The sequence below is a fragment of the Phoca vitulina genome, unplaced genomic scaffold (genome assembly GCF_004348235.1).
Source record: "Phoca vitulina isolate PV1807 unplaced genomic scaffold, GSC_HSeal_1.0 scaffold34, whole genome shotgun sequence".
In the NCBI taxonomy this organism is placed as follows: Eukaryota; Metazoa; Chordata; class Mammalia; order Carnivora; family Phocidae; genus Phoca; species Phoca vitulina.
The window spans coordinates 10,337,098-10,354,191 of NW_022589737.1; positions in this window are offsets into that span (position 1 = coordinate 10,337,098).

Consider the following 17,094-nt stretch of genomic DNA (forward strand, 5'->3'; position numbering starts at 1 on the left):
AAAAGGATAATGAAGGAAATAAACCCCACCTAATCTCACAACCGAGAAAGAACTATGCTTAACATCCAGGTGCATATGCATGAAGCCTTTTCTTCATATAGAGCGTCTACTTTGGAAGTTGTGAGCACTCTGGCTTTACAGGTTAGTATCCTGTTACTTTGACTTAATACTATACAGTGATTTTTTTTCTGTATCATTAAACATTTGTACAAACCATCATTTTAAATGATTTGTGGCTTCACTGTAACTTATATAACTGCTTCTCTTTAGGCTTTTTCTTTTTCTTTTATTTTTTTTAAAGATTTTATTTATTTATTTGTCAGAGAGAGAGAGCACAAGCAGGGGAGGTGACAGGCGGAGCAGGCAGAGGGAGAAGCAGGCTCCCCACCGAGCAAGGAGCCCAATGGGGGACTCAATCCCAGGACCCTGGGATCATGCCCTGAGCTGAAGGCAGATCCTTAACCGACTGAGCCACCCAGGTGTCCCTAGGCTTTTTCTTGACGCTGTTAATATGTAATCCCATTTAAATATATCATAAAGAGCATCTCTAATAATTCTTGAAGGTAAGAATATGATAATTGAGGTCCAAAATATAAATATATTCATGGTTCTTGATGTACATAACTAATTGTTTCTTGGAAAGGTTATAGAAATTTATTGATACTCTTACCAATATCTATGGCTATACCTGTCTCAAAGGAGTATTTCTGGCACGAAGCATGAAGATATCTTTTTTTAAGCCAAAGATTGGCTTTTTTTTTGTTATATAGCTCTCATTGTAAGTGTTCAGTGTCCATTTTGCCTGCAGTCTAGGACCTAGACTGATATGGAAATCTGACCTAAACCTTGATAATGATTGTAATGATTACTTTTACCTGAGTTTTCTGACATATATATATATATATATATATATATATATATATATATATATGTATATATATTGCCCACAGTGACATTTTCTGTGCTGCCAAGCTAAGATGATGCTTTGGAAGCTGAGGTGCACTGTTTCTCTCAAGTGGCAAATATCCTATTAGTAGCAACAGTTCCTTAGACCTTGAAAAACATACTCTCTGTATTCAACCCTTACTTTGCAACTGGAGTACACATGACAATTTCTTTCAATTTGTAAGTTTCTTATAGAAACCCAAACACAGTATCTTTAATGCAAGTCCCCAAGAATCCATCCCCTCATCTTTTCATGTCCAGATGCTTTTCACAGGTTCTTGGTTCTGCTGGGGTTTCCTGAGAGTGTGTGGGTATATTTTTGGTGTGGCACTGCAGGGGGTGAATGTAGCAGGTAGGAGGGATGGTGAGAATGTCATAATAAAGGGTCCCAGTCTAGACAGTGACAGCGTCATCTGGTTCCCTGTGTCTCCACACATTGGGATTCAGTAGTACACCGCCTTTTTCTGCTACACAGTTGATAATGAATAGCCTTCTGGACCCAGAGCCTCCAATCAACAATGAACTCAGGGGGTGAGGTATGATAAGGGCTTTATGCAGAGACTCAGGAAAGGAGACATAAGATCACTCCCAAAAGATAGTATGACAACCCTATTTGAAAAGATAGCTAGATCATAGAAGTGTAAATTGGGCAGATGCTTAAATTGTCAAAGGGTATCATTCATGGCCAAGATCAGGACACGTATATACAGTGAGACTAACTATGCCAGGAGGAATAGGAGGACGCAGGCTTTAACTACAGTATCTGACTGTTGGAAGGTGCTAGGATTGAAACCTTTGCTCAGGGTTGAAATCAAACCAGAGCACTTGTGAAGTCTATCCCTGGCTTCTACTACATACAAATAGGAAAAATTCATCTTGGTTGCCCAGAGCCCTCAGTGAAAAAGGTCCTTAGCATTTCTGCAGGATCAAGAGTGGGGCAGAGGGCTGGGGGTAAATAGTTACAGTCTTTCCATCATTCCACCTATCTCTGGAAGGAACCAGTGAAAGGAGGCTGCCAGTGTTTACCCTAATGGTGGCACCTGTCTGGCAACTTCTGCTTTCCAATGGGAGTCCTCTAATAACCCATTAGCATCCCGAAGACCCCTCCCTTTATCAGTAGCTACTCCTGGGTTTCGGAGTCTTTCAGGATAGCAGCAGATTGACTCCTGGCTGGTGTCTCTGCTGGGTCTCCCTCCCTCCTGGTAGGAGTCACAACATTAAGTTCTTGATGTGTTGGAAGCTTCTGTCTTCAGCACCCAATCTTCCATGCTGCCTTAGGTCTTACTGTGGGACTGCTGAATCCTTCCAGGATCTTTGATTAACATGTAGAGTCTTTCAGTAAATAATTCCCATTATTCTTCCTTTCAAACTTATTTAAATGAACCAATATCACTTTAACATCTGTTAAGATATAACTCTGAGCTTGAGGAGCTCACATCATCTGAAGCAAGGGCTCAAATAAACTCAGCATGAGAAGATTGTGATGCCTTCCATCTAAGCATGTGTCCTGTAGTGTACATTGGGGCCAGAGGGCTTTTTGTGGAAATTAACACCTGATCTGTGTCTCAAGAGTATTGCAGACAGTGCATGCCATTTTAAGGCCTGGTGTGGTTCTGATGGAAACTTCTAATTACCCCAACTTCTCTTTGTACTCCCAGACCTAGAGATAGAAGCTGCTTTCTGCAATTCCTCTCTGTACTACATCATTTTCTTTTTCTTTCATTCTTTTTGTTCCTTTCTTCCTTCTCTCCTCTTTTCCTTCCTTCCTTGCTCCCCCCCTTCCTGCCTTTACTTTTCATTTTCAAGGCAGCTATCATTTGTTTAGCCAATTTCTCATTTTAAATTGGCAAAATATTTGGTAAAATGACTCATATTTTTTTGTTTACCTCACTGGGCCCCTGGATGACACAGAGCCAACTCTGGCATCTACTAGCAATTTAGGAAAGTCACTTTAATCTTCTGTCCACAGTTTCTTAATTTATAAAATCGAGTTGATAATACCTGAACTCAAAGGGTTGCTATGGGAATTAATAATCATATATAAAACCTAATACAGAGCCTGGCACAGAATATGTGCTAGCTAATATCCCTTCTAATTCCAGCATCTTAGGATGCCACTAACTTACTAGGAAGGAAAGTGGCCGGATCCTATATCCATGGTGGCTTTGGGACTGTAAACTATTGGGAATTGCTCTATTCTGGACTGTGATGATAAAAACAATAGGCAACAATGGTAATAGCAACTAAGTACAAATCACTTTGTATGAGTCAGTCATTAGACATACTATGCATTTTTCCTTTATGAATCTTTTATACTAGTACTGTTTTACCTGCATTTTAAAAGTTAGAAAACCAAGGCACAGAGCAGTTAAGCAACTCATCCAAGATTGCACAACTAATCAGTGGTAGACCCAGGATTCAAACCCAGACAGTTTACCTCCACAGTTTACACTCAAAATCATTACACTATTCCACCACTTGATAATTAGTATTTTAGAATTTACAGTTTACTCTGTTCTACATTGTCTCGATTGATCTTTACAACAATTCTGCAATATGAAGGGGACAGAAATTAGCATCTACACTCTATAGGTGAAGAAATTGAGAATTAGAGAATTTCATGCCTCTAGTAAGTATCAGAAGTGAGATTTGAATTCTTTTCTTTTTTTTTTTTCTGACACTAAACCTGAGCCTTTTCTTCTAGGCCAGGACAGCACACTGCCTCCCAACCCCTGCCTGCCACCAGCCACTGGCCTCTTTGTATCTTTTTGCCTGACAGAGATAATTGTGTTTTTTTGGGTTTTTTTTTCCATTTGAAATCGACCATACATAATACACCAGTCTGAAGTTAGCAGGGATAAGCAACCTTGCGGGTCTGCTTTCCAAAGAGCCTCCTGCCTGTAGGCAGGACCCTGATGAATGGAAAAGAGCCAGGCAGTTCCACATCTGACTTTGGCAAATAGCTTTGTGCTGATTCTTTTCAAAATGCCCTTTACTGACAGAGTAATTTCTCAGTACAAAAACGGAGGCATGCACAGAACAATGCAAATGAGACAGAGATGGCACTGACATGGAAAGAATAGCAATATTATCCTAATGGCTCTGAAATAAAATATAATAATGGGAGGAAATTCACCCTGAAATCATGTTCATCAGCTTTGCAGAAAAGTCTTTTCCCTACCTGGCCACACCACAGGGTTCCCTGATGTACCTTCTTTCCCGTGGGCCTGGGGGTGCAGAGGCTGTACTAAATGCCTCCTCCAGGGCAGAGGCCTACAGCTCTTGCCATCACCCTGCAGTTACAGACTGCCTTGCAAGGGACCATCTCCATCAGGAAAGCTGCCTTGTCATCTTAGAAATTGTGGACCATTTTAAGGCTTTGGGGCACGGGTATCCCCCCCTGGCCCTCATTACAACTGAGAGCATTTTTCTTTGGGGTTGAGCCCACCATGATCTGGAAAACACTCAAGGGCTACTCATGCTGACAAGCAAATCCCTGCTTTCCAGAGTTGAGGCCAGTTCAGGTGAACCTCATGGCCTGGTAACTAAAATTGAACACTTTTAAACAAGGCATCTACTCTCGTCATGTTTGGGGCCCAACAAATGTGTCTAGCTTTATCTTGAACCATTCAGGACTCCCAGCTGTACTGAAAGTCTTCCTGCCCCCAAAACATGACATCCACAGCCCTGTCCCTTTGTTTAGGGAAATCCACAGGCCCCGTCCCTTTGTCTAGACTGCTCTTTCCTCCTCACTTCAACCCAGGGACTCAAATCAAACATCCTCCTCTCTGTACCTTCCTGAACTTCTCCCTACACTGTATTTAATGATCAATCTGCTTCTTACTCTTGTTCGTGACCATGAGACTTGCCGCATTGCAGGACTGGAATAGTTTACTGGTCTGTCTCCTCTGCTTGAACCAACGGCTCCCCTGAGCCAGGATTGGCCCTTTGCTTGTCTGTTCCCAGTTTCTTACACAGTAACTAGAAAAATGTACTCTCTGCAGCTACACCTGGCCCTGCTCTGTGGATTCATTTTATTTCCTGGCCAGCCCTGACTACTCTTAGCTCTGGGCACTGCATCATGCAAGGTCCAGTGCATGGCAGAGAAACAATGTTCACCCCCCATGAAGGGTGACAGGATATTTCCAGGTCCACTGATGTGAGGAATTCAACAGATATGTTCAGGGTTTTGAACTGTGTGCTCTTCCCTCCTGTCCCTTCCCTCCTCCGACATGCCTACACACATACGAAGTCCATCCTCTCCAACCTTGATCAGTCCTTTGTAGTTAAAGGAGATGCCATCTCTGAATCTTACCCTTTGCATGCTATTCAGTGTAATGGAGCTTTTCCAAGACTGAGGTTCCTGGAGACAGGAGGTGCAGATGTAGAGTGCAGAGTGGGAGATGCATATAGCAACTGCTTAAGGGATGGTGTACAAGAAAAATAATTTAAATGCCATTTCATAACTGAATCCCATACTTCCATGTTCACCCCTTCCTAGTTGGTAATGGCCACTTCCAGTAATTGGGAGACATATAAAAAGATAAAAGATCTCCTCCAACTCCTGAATACCAGCAACAGCTCCACTCTAGACATAACCTTATGCTTGGGATGCCCTCTGTTCCCATCTCAGATGTTGCTGAGCACCTGGGCTGCCTCCTCATCATCTTGGGTACAGTGTGGGTACAAGTGTCCCTGTAGGTCAGGCTCTGCTTGGCTAAGGCATTCTATTGGAATGAGTGGTGCTCCCCTCTGATACTTCAGCTCTGTCAGGCTCTCGCTAACCTAGAGGCACTGCCATTTTCACCAATGAACCACATCAAATGAGGCACTGGGTAGCTCTTAAAGCTGACCCTAAGGAAGATAGAGGTAGGAACACATACCTCTCTGAAGTGAGGCAATGAGCAAGAAGCTTGGAGTGAGGCAGGAGGCTGTGACCTATAGAAGTTAATGATGAGAACAGAATAGCCCAGAAGGAGTAAGAAATACCCTCAGCAGTTCAGGTCTCTGCTCACTCCTAAACTCTTCCTATGTTCCTGATGTTGCAAAGAGAGAAGCACCCTAGGAAAGCATCTGGATTTGGGTCAAATCCCTTATACCTGCTCTTTATAGGCCTGCTTGGTACATAGCATGTGCTATAAAATATTTGCAGGAAAAGTAAATCAACAAATCAGTAGGGCTAACACTTTTAATGTACTAGTCCTGGATGTAATCCCTGAGGTTCTGGAATCCAGTGCCATTTTGGAATGGTGGTCTGGGCATACAAGCTGGATTTGCATCCTAAAGACATTACTTAGTGATATAATCTTATGGAAGAGAAAATTTGATACTCAAGTCAGTTCATTTAACTAAACTCCTCATAACAACCCTCTAAAGTAGTAGGACAATACCCTCATTTTATGCATTGGGAAACAGTCTCACAGACTGTAAAATTGTCAAGCTAATAAGTGGAAGATAGAGGAAGCATTGGGTTTTGAACCAAGACTTCTTTGGTGCCAAAGCCTGCTACTTTGTTTGTGGGTGTATTGTTTTGTTTTGTTTTAAGTTTTTATTTAAATTCTAGTTAGTTTGGGGCACCTAGATGGCTCAGTCAGTTAAGCGTCTGCTTTTGGCTCGGGTCATGATCCCAGGGTCCTTGGATAGAGCCTCAGCAGGGAGCCTGCTTCTCCCTCTCCCTCTACCCTCTGACCTGCTTGTGCTCTCTATCAGTTTAGATGTCCATAAATAAAATCTTAAAAAATTCTAGTTAGTTAACATATAATTTAATATTAATTTCAGGTGTACAATACAGTGACTCAACACTTCCATACATTATCCGGTGTTCATCACAACAAATGAACTCCTTAATCCCCATCATCTATTTAACCCATCCCCCCACCCATCTCTCTTCTGGTAACAATCAGTTTGTTCTCTATAGTTAAGAGTCTGTTTCTTGGTTTGCCTCTATCTTTCTTTTTTTTTCCCCTTTGCTCATTTGTTTCTTAAATTCCACATATGACTGAAATCATATGGTATTTATCTTTCTTTGACTGACTTATTTCATTTAGCATAATACTCTCTAGCTCCATCCACATCTTTGGAAAGGCAAGATTTCATTCTTTCTCATGACTTAGTAATGTTCCATTGTGTGTGTGTGTTGTGTGTGTATATATATATATATATATATATACTCTTTCCATAGCTTGGTTACTGTAGATAATGCTGCTATAAACAAAGGGTACATGTATCCCTGTGAACTAGTATTTTTGTATCTTTGGGTAAATACGCAGTAGTGAGAGTGCTGAGTTGCAGGGTAGTTCTGTTTTTAACTATTTGAGGAAACTCCATACTGTTTTCCAGAGTGGCTACACCATTTGCATTTCCTCCAATACTATAAGAGGGTTCCCTTTCTTCACATTCTCGCCAACACCAGCTGTTTTTTTGTGTTGTTGATTTTAGCCATTTTGGCAGGTATGAGATGAACTCACTGTAGTTTAGATGTCCATTATCCTGATGACCAGTGATGTTGAGCATCTTTTCATGTGTCTGTTGTCCATCTGTATATTTTCTTTGAAAAAATGTCTATTCATGTCTTCTGTCCATTTTTAATTGGATTATTTGTTTTTTGGGTGCTGAATTTTATAAGCTATTTATATATTTTGGATACTAATCTTTTATCGGATATGTCATTTGCAAATATCTTCTACCATTCCATAGGTTGCTTTTTAGTTTTGTTGATGTTTCTTCTGCTGTGCAGAAACTTTTTATTTTGATGAAGTCCCAATAGTTTATTTTTGATTTGTTTCCCTTGCCTTGGGAGACAAATCTAGAAAGAAGTTACTATAGCCAATGTCAAAAAGATTACTGCCTGTGTTCTCGTCTAGAATTTTTATCGTTTCAGGTCTCACATTTAGGTCTTGAATCCACTTAGAATTTATTTTTGTGTTTGGTGTAAGAAAGTGGTCCAGTTTCATTCTTCTGCATGTTGTTGACCAATGTTCACAACACAATTTGTTGAAGAGACTGTTTTTTTCCCACCAGATATTCTTCCCTATTTTGTTTAAGATTAATTGACCATATAGTTGTGGGTTCATTTCTGGGTTTTCTATTCTGTTCCACTGATCTATGTGTCTATTTTTGTGCCAGTACCATACTGTTTTGATCACTACAGCTTTGTAATTTTTGTGCTAGTACTGTACCGTTTTGACCACTATGAATTCTGGATTGTAGTTCTTCCAGCTTTCCCTTTCTTTTTCAAGATTGTTTTGGCTATTTGGGGTTTTTGTGGTTCCATACAAATTTTAGGATTGTTTGTTTTAGCACTGTGAAAAATGCTGTTGGTATCCTGATAAGGATTTCATTAAATGTGTAGGTTGGTTTGGGTAGTATGAACATATTAATATTTGTTCTTCCAATCCATGAGCATGGGATGTCTTTCCATTCCTTTATGTCATACTCAATTTCTTCCATCAGTGTCTTATAGTTTTCAGAGTACAGGTCTTTCACCTCTTTGGTTAGGTTTATTCCTAGGTATTTTATTGTTTTTGGTGCAATTGTAAATGGGATTGACTCTTTAATATTTCTTTTTGCTACTTCATTATTGGTGTATAGAAATGCAACAGATTTCTGTACATTGATTTTGTATCCTGTGTCTTTACTAAATTCCTTTATCAGTTCTAGCAGTTTTTTTGGTGGGATCTTTATGGTTTTCTATATAGAGCATCATGTCATCTGCAAACAGTGAAACAGTGAAAGTTTTACTTCTTCCTTGCCAATTTGGATGCCTTTTATTTCTTTTTGTTGTCTGATTGCTGTGGCTAGGACTTCCAGTACTATGTTGAATAAGTGGTGAGAGTGGACATACCTGTCTTGTTCCTGACTATGGAGGAAAATCTCCATTGTTCCCCATTTAGGATGATATTAGCTATGGATTTCTCATAGATGGCCTTTACTAAGTTGAGGAATGTTCCCTCTAACCCTACTTTTTGAGTGTTTTTATCATGAATGGATGTTGTACTTTGTCAAATGCTTTTTCTGCACCTATTGAAATGATCATATGGTTCTTATCCTTTCTCTTATTAATGTGATGTATCACATTGATTTACAAATATTGAACCACCCTCGCAACCCAAGAATAAAATCCCACTTAATTGTGGTGGATGAATTTTTTAATGTATTTTTTGATTTGGTTTGCTACTATTTAGTTGAGGATTTTTGCATCTATGTTCATCAGAGATACAGGCCTATAGTTCTCTTTTTTAGTGGAGTCTTTATCTGGTTTTGGTATCAGGGTAATGCTGAACTCATAGAATGAATTTTGACGTTTCCTGCCTTTTCTATTTTTTGGAACAGTTTGAGAAGAATAGGTATTCATTCTTTTTTAAATCTTTGGTAGAATTCTCCTGTGAAGCTATCTGTTCCTGGACTTTTGTTTGCCAGGAGTTTTTTGATTATGGATTCAATTTTTTTGCTAATTATAAGTCTGTTCAGTTTTCTATTTCTTCCTGTTATATGTTTCTAGGAATTTATCTATTTCTTCCAGGTTATTCAATTTGTTGGCATATAGTTTTTCACAATATTGCCTCATAATTGCTTGTATTTCTGTGGTGTTGGTTGTTATTTCTCCTCTTTTATTTGTTATTTTATTTATTTGGGTCCTTTCTGTTTTCTTCTTGATAAGTCTGGCTAGGGGTTTATCAATTTTATTAACTTTTTTCAAAGACCCAGCTCCTTGTTTCATTGATCATTTCTATTTTGTTTTTTTGTTTGTTTGCTTTGTTTTGTTTTTAGTTTCTACATCTTTTTTTTCCTGCTCTCATTATTATTCCCTTCCTTCTGCTGGCTTTAGGCTTTGTTTGTTGTTCTTTTTCTAGCTCCTTTAGGCGTAAAGTTAGATTTTTTGAAATTTTCTTGCTTCTTGAGGTAGGCCTGTATTGGTATATCTTTCCCTCTTAGGACTGCTTTTGTTGCATCCCAAAGGTTTTGGACTGTTGTGTTTTCATTTCCATTTGTTTTCTGGTTGACTCATTCATTGTTTAGTAGGGTGTTATTTACCCTCCTTGTGGTTGATTTCTAGTTTCATAGTGTTGTAGTCAGAAAAAGTGCATGGTGAGATTTCAATATTCTTATACTTGTAGAGGCTTGTTTTGTGACCTTATTTGTGATCTATTCTGGAGAATGTTTCATGTACACTTGAAAAGGATGTGTATTTTGCTGTTTTAGTAAGGAATATTCTGAATACATACCTTAAGCCTATCTGGTCCAGTGTGTCATTCAAAGCCATTGTTTCCTTCTTTATTTTCTGTTTAGATGATCTATCCATTGATGTAAGTGGGGTGTTAAAGTCCCCTAATATTATTGTATTATTATCAGTGAGTTCCTTTATGTTTGTTATTAACTTATATTTGGGTGCTCCCTTGTTGGGTTCATAAATATTTGCAATTATTATATCTTCTTGTCGGATTATTCCTTTTATTATTATATAGTTCCCTTTGTCTCGTTACTGACTTTGTTTTAAAGTCTAGCTTTTCTGATAATAAGTATTGCTACTCTGGCTTTCTTTTGACAGCTATCTACATGATAAATACTTCTCCATCCACTCACTTTCAATCTGCAGGTGTCTTTAGGTCTGAAATGAGTCTCTTGTAGGCAGCATATAGATGGGTCTTATTTTTTTATCCATTCTGACACCCTATGTGTTTTGATTGGAGCATTTAGTCCATTTACTTTCACAGTTATTATTGATAGATATATATTTATTCCCATTTTATTATTTGTTTTGTGGTTGTTTCTGGTAATTTTCTCTGATCCTTTCTTGTCTTTCTCTTTTTCATGTTTTGCTGATTTTATCTAGTGATATATTTGGATTCTCTTTATCCTTTGCATGTTTATTAATGGTTTTTAATATATGGTAACCATTAGGTTTGTATGTAACCACTTCTGTAAGTAGCAGTTTATATTAAGTTGATGGTCATTAAATTTGAACCCATTCTTTACTCCACTCCTCCCTACATTTTAGGTATATGCTATTATATTTTATACCATATTTTTGTGAGTTCCTTGACCAATGACTTTTTATAGAAATATTAATTTTACTGCTTTTGTGTTTCCTTTCCTTATACTGTCACTTTTGGTCTCTCCTTTCTACTGAAAGAGTCCCTTTTAATATTTCTTGAAGGGCTGGTTTAATGGTCATGAGCTCCTTTAGTTTTGTTTGTCTGGGAAACTCTTTTTCTCTCCTTCTAGTCTTAATGATAGCCTTGTTGGATAGAATATTGTTGGCTGCAGATTTTTCCCATTCACCACTTTGAATATATCATGCCACTCCCTTGTGGCTTACCAAGTTTCTGTTGAAAAATATACGGCTAGCCTTATGGGTTTTCTCTTGTAAGTTAATGACATCTTTTTTCTTGCTGCCTTTAAGATTTTTTTCTTTATCACTACATATTGCAAATTTAATTATAATATGTCTTGGTGTGGGTCTACCTTTGTTGATTTTGATGGGAGTTCTTTGTGCCTCCTGGATCTAGATGCTTGTTTTCTTCCCCAAATTAGGGAAGTTTTTAGGCATTATTTCTTCCCCCTTTTCTCTCTCTTCTTCTTCTGGGACTCTTATAACACAAATGTTATTATATTTGATGGAGTCACTGAATTCCCTAAGTCTATTCTCATTTTGCATAATTCTTTCTTTTGTTCTTCTTCATTTCTTTCTATTACTTTGTCTTCTAAGTCATTAATTCATTCTTCTGCTTCTCCTACCCTTGTTCATTGTATCAAGCATGTTTCTAATCTTGTTTATTACATTCTTCATCTCTGATTGATTATTTTTAAACTCTTTTAGATCTGTGGTAATGGTCTCACTGATGTCTTCAATTCTTTTCTCAGGCCTCATGAGTATCCTTATGATCATTGTATTAAATTCTTCATCAGGCATGTTACTTATATCTGTTTCACTTAGATCTTTGACTATGGCCTTATCTTGTTCATTCACTTGGGATAAATTCCTCTATCTTCTAATTTTGTCTCTGCTTTCTTCTCTGTGTTAGAAAAGCCAGTTATTCCTCCTGCTCCTGAAAGCAATGGCCTTTTGAAGAAGAGGTCCTGTAGTGACCAGGGCCTGGCATTTCCGGGAGTGCCTCCAGTGTGTGTTGTGTGCACTCTGCTGTTGTGTTCTGACTGCCCTCTCTCCCAGAGTAGCACAGTGCCCTCTGGGATGTATACCTGCCAAGCACACTGACCTTTAAAATTTCAGGCTTTAAGCCCTCAGGTTGCAAGAGCTCACAAAATTCAGCTCACTCATTTTCCAAGCCAATGGCTATAGGGAAATGCTCTCCTTGTGCATTCCCCTGTGTTCCTCACTCTCACACCCTTCTCCCATACCATGACTTCCTCCCATCGATAGCAGCCAGGATTTCATTTCTCCTGTAAACCACATCTCTGTACTTCCTACCTTCTTTGATGTGGCCTCTTCTGTCCTTTTAATTGTGGAATTTGTTCTGTCAGTTCTTCAGGTTGATTTCTGGGGGTATTTAGGATGATTTGATAGTTATCTAGTTGCATTTGTGGGGTGAGGTGAACCTTGGGTCCTCCTACTCCACTACAAATTCAAATTTTGCTACTTTGGACCAGATTATATACTGTTTCACTTTAACAATACTTAAACTCAGTATTCTCATTTATAGCACAGGGAAATAAACAGCCAACTCATGGGGTTGTGAGGATTAAGTAAAATAACATAAGAAAAGCACCAAGAATCATTTCTGTGCAGTGGATGCTTAATAACTAACAATTATTGCTTTGTCCTTTGCAGGAGAGATATATCTACAAGATAGATGGTATTGTTACAACCTTGTAAATGAGGTCAAAATCTATTTTTATTTATTTATTTATTTATTTATTTTTAAGATTTTATTTATTTATTTGAGAGAGAGAGAGCACATGAGAGGGGGAGGGCCAGAGGGAGAAGCAGACTCCCCGCCGAGCAGGGAGCCTGATGTGGGACTCGATCCTGGGACTCCAGGATCATGACCTGAGCCGAAGGCAGTCACTTAACCAACTGAGCCACCCAGGCGCCCTCAAAATCTATTTTTAGTCCCATAATTTACCCACCATCCTGGCTACCACATTTACGCACTTATTTACACCCCAACTTATTCAAGAAAGGATTTAAAGCAGGTTATAAGAATACATACAGCTCAATAAGTTAAATTAAAATTTAAATGATGTGAAAGAAGATACAAGCACAAAGATAAAATGAGAGTAGAAAATCTAAGGTAAGGCCAGGAGTGAATCAGTATGCAAAATGCAAAGCCTATGGCCCTAAAAAGTTACTATTTGTGTATTTCTATATGTTTACTATCTGTGGGCCCACCTTTGGCTCTAAGATTTCTAGAAGTTAAAGCAAAGAAGGAAATTCAAACATTTTTATGGTGTGCCTAAAGTTTTCTTTCCTAAGAGAAATGAAAAGTTTCCTTCAGTGGAGATCAAGGATATTTCTCAATAGAGAGGATGCTGTTCTCTCTCACACTCTACCATACAAACAAGCTCCAACACTCAAAGCTACCTCTATTCAGGATAAATACGGATCTGTCTTTGATGACATTCCAGATTGGCATCTGAGTGTAATTATTAATAGTGTCCCCTTTCACTATCAGTTTTTGTGACATGGTCAGCCTACTTCTCAATCCCATTGCCTGTGCTTTCCCCATGTCTTTGCATTCAAAATCCATCTTCAAGCCTAGTCCAACTGACTACACCTTTCAGAGAAAGCAATTTCTCTTTTTTTCTGAAATCCCACAGGAGAGTGTGTGTGTATTGGGAAGAAGAATGAATGTAGCTTACAGTCTATGGACATGACCTTCCTAAACCACCTTAAAAATGTACATAAAATCGTTGTTAAGTGCAAATGTGAAATTTCTGAGTCAAGTCTCCATAGTTTTCATCAGCAAAGGGATCTGTCATCACAAGATACCTGATTCATGACCTACACAATGGCCACTGGGCTAATCTCACTAACCCTGCCTTGTCTAGAGCTTTTCAAGATGACTTGCATTTGTCAGAGCAGAGAGGGGAACAGTATTCTTGAGGTCATGCTGAAGATCAGTAGTTGGGATGGAATAAAGACCCAGGTCTGTGGTCAGGTTCTGTCTTCTGGATTCTCCAGTCTTGGAAAATAGCCTGAAGAAGTCACCAAAATAAGAGAAACCAATGGAGTCACTTGAGGTACTAAAGTAACTCTCTTGCACCCTTGCTTCTTCAGGACTAGAGGCAGTAAAGCTGCCATACTATTCTAGTCACATAGCACTGCACTATCCCTTTACACATTTTCCACATTTTGGAAATATTCCCTTTGGTAAAGTCACTTGAATTACCACATTTGAGTGTCCCATCTCTCTCTTACTAGACTTGACTGACAAAGACACTATATAATAATTCCCATAACAAATGTATGCACAGGAGCCAAATAGGATAGTGACTAAAATGTGTGGTACACAAGACTTGTGTGAGGGTGACCAACCTTCTGCCCTTGAATCACATGTATAATTTCAAGCATCACATCTGACAAGTTGATTAAAAGAAGGTAGAAATACATATTTTTCTCATTTATTCTCATAGCTAATTTAAAAAGCAATTGTATAAAACAATAATATATATAATGTATCACTGTACTTATGATATATAGAAATACAATATACATTGTATATTGTGTGTAATGTGTTTTCCAATAACAAAACAAAGGAAGTAAGTGGAAGTGAAATGTATTGGATTAAGGTTATAGTAAAGTAATATTTAAAATAATGGACTTTTATAGTTTTTGTTTTAATTCCAGTTAGTTAATATACAGTGTTTTATTAATTTCAGGTGTATAGTATAGTGATTCAACAATTCCATACATCACCCAGTGCTCATCACAAGTGCACTCCTTAATATTGGATTGTTGGATTTGTAACATCAACAGATATAATGTGTATAACAATAAAACTACAAAAAGGGGGAAAGGGAATAGAGCTACATAAAAGTAATATTTCTATATATCACTGAGATTAGGTAATTATGAATCAGAAACTGATTCAGATAAATATATATATGGTAAACCCTAGAGCAATCACACACACACACACACACACACACACAGACACACACACTCACATTAAAAAATATTTTTAAATTAAAAGTAAGCAGTTAAGAAAGAATAGAACAAGGATGACATGAGATATATAATCCAATCAAAAGATAATCCTACAGTGGATTTAAAAACAAACAAACAAACAAGCAAAAAAACCTCATGATCCAACTACATACTGTTTACAGAAGACACACTTTAAAAATTAAAATAGACAAATAAATTGAAAGTAAAAGGATGGAAAAAATACAGCAAGCAAATAGCAACCACAGTAAAGCTGGAGAAGCTATAATGATATCAGACAAAATAGATTATAAAACAACAAAAAATGTGACCAGATGTAATGAGAGACATTTTAATAATAATAAGAGATTCAATCCATCAGAAATATATAAGAATTATAAACATATATACACTTAATAACAGAACACCAAAACACATGAAGCTTGAACTGATAGAATGGAGAGAGAAATAAATAATTTAACAACAAAAGTTGGAGACTCTATGCCCTACTTCAACAATGGATAGAAAATCTAGATAGAAGATCAGTGAGGAAACAGAAAACTCGAACAACATTATTACCTACCTAGAATTAACAGACAAAGATAGAACAGTCTACCCAACAACAAAAGAATATAGCTTCTTCTCAAGTATGTATGGAACATTGTCCAGGATAGACCACATTCTAGGCCATAAAACAAATTTCAATAAATTCAAGAGGATAAAAATAATATAAAGTATATTACCTGATTACAATGGAATAAAACTGGAAATTAATAGCAGGGAAAAATTGAAGGAAATTTACAAATATATAGAAATTAAAAAACAAATAAAAAATAAATCACATGAGAAACTTTAAGATGGATAAAAATGAATACACAACATACCAAAACTTCTGGGATGCAGCTATGGCAGTTCTGGGAAGGAAATTTATGCATATAAAAATGTATAGTAAGAAAGAATAAAGATATTAAGTAATACCTTCATCTTCCATCTTAAGATACTGGAAAAGAGGAGCAAACTAAACCTAAAGTTAGCAGAAGGAAGGAAATAACAAAGATTAGATTGAAAATTAATAGAGAATTGAGAATTGAGAAAGATAATTTAAAAATAATAGAGAAAAAGAATGAAAACAAAACCTGGTTCTTTGAAGAGATCAAGAAAATTGTCAAATCATAGCTGAATTAAGCAAGAGAAAAAGAAAGAAGACTGAAATTACTGGAATGAGAAACGACAGAGGGAACATTACTACTGACTTTATAGAAATAAAAAAGGATATAAAGGAATACTATGCCAGAAAATTAAATAATTTAGACAAAATTGGAAAAGGCCTAGAATGACACAAACTACCAAAACTGATCCCCCAAAAGAGACAGTCTGAACAGAGCTAAAATAAGTGAAGAGATTGAAGTAATAATCAAAATATTACCCATAAATAAAATCCCAGGACCAGATGATTTCACAGCTGAATTTTACTAACATGTAAAGAATTAATACCAATTCTTCACAAATTCTTCCAAAGAATAGAAAAGAAAGCTTATTCTATGGAGCCAGTATTTCTCAGGTACCCAAACCAGACAAAAGCCATCATTATAAAAGAAAATTATAGACCAATACCTCTTATGTAGATGAACACAAAAACCCTCAACAAAGTACTAGCAAACTGAATTCAACAACATATAAAAACAATTATATCTCATGACCAAATGGAATTTGTCATAGGAATGCAAAGCTAGTTCAACATTTGAAGGCCAATTCATACAGTACAATAAAAAATCATTTGACAAAGTTCAACATCCTTTCATGATAATAATACTCAATAAACTGAGAAGAGGGGTGCCTTGGTGGCTCAGTCAGTTAAGCATCTGCCTTCAGCTCAGGTCATGATCCCACGGTCCTGGGAGCGAATCCCACATCGGGCTCCCTGCTCAGCAGGGAGTCTGCTTCTCCCTCTGCCTCTGACCCTCCCCCCTGCTTGTGCTCTCTCTCTCTCAAATAAATAAATAAAAATGTTTAATAATAAAAATAAAACTGGGAATAGAAGGAAA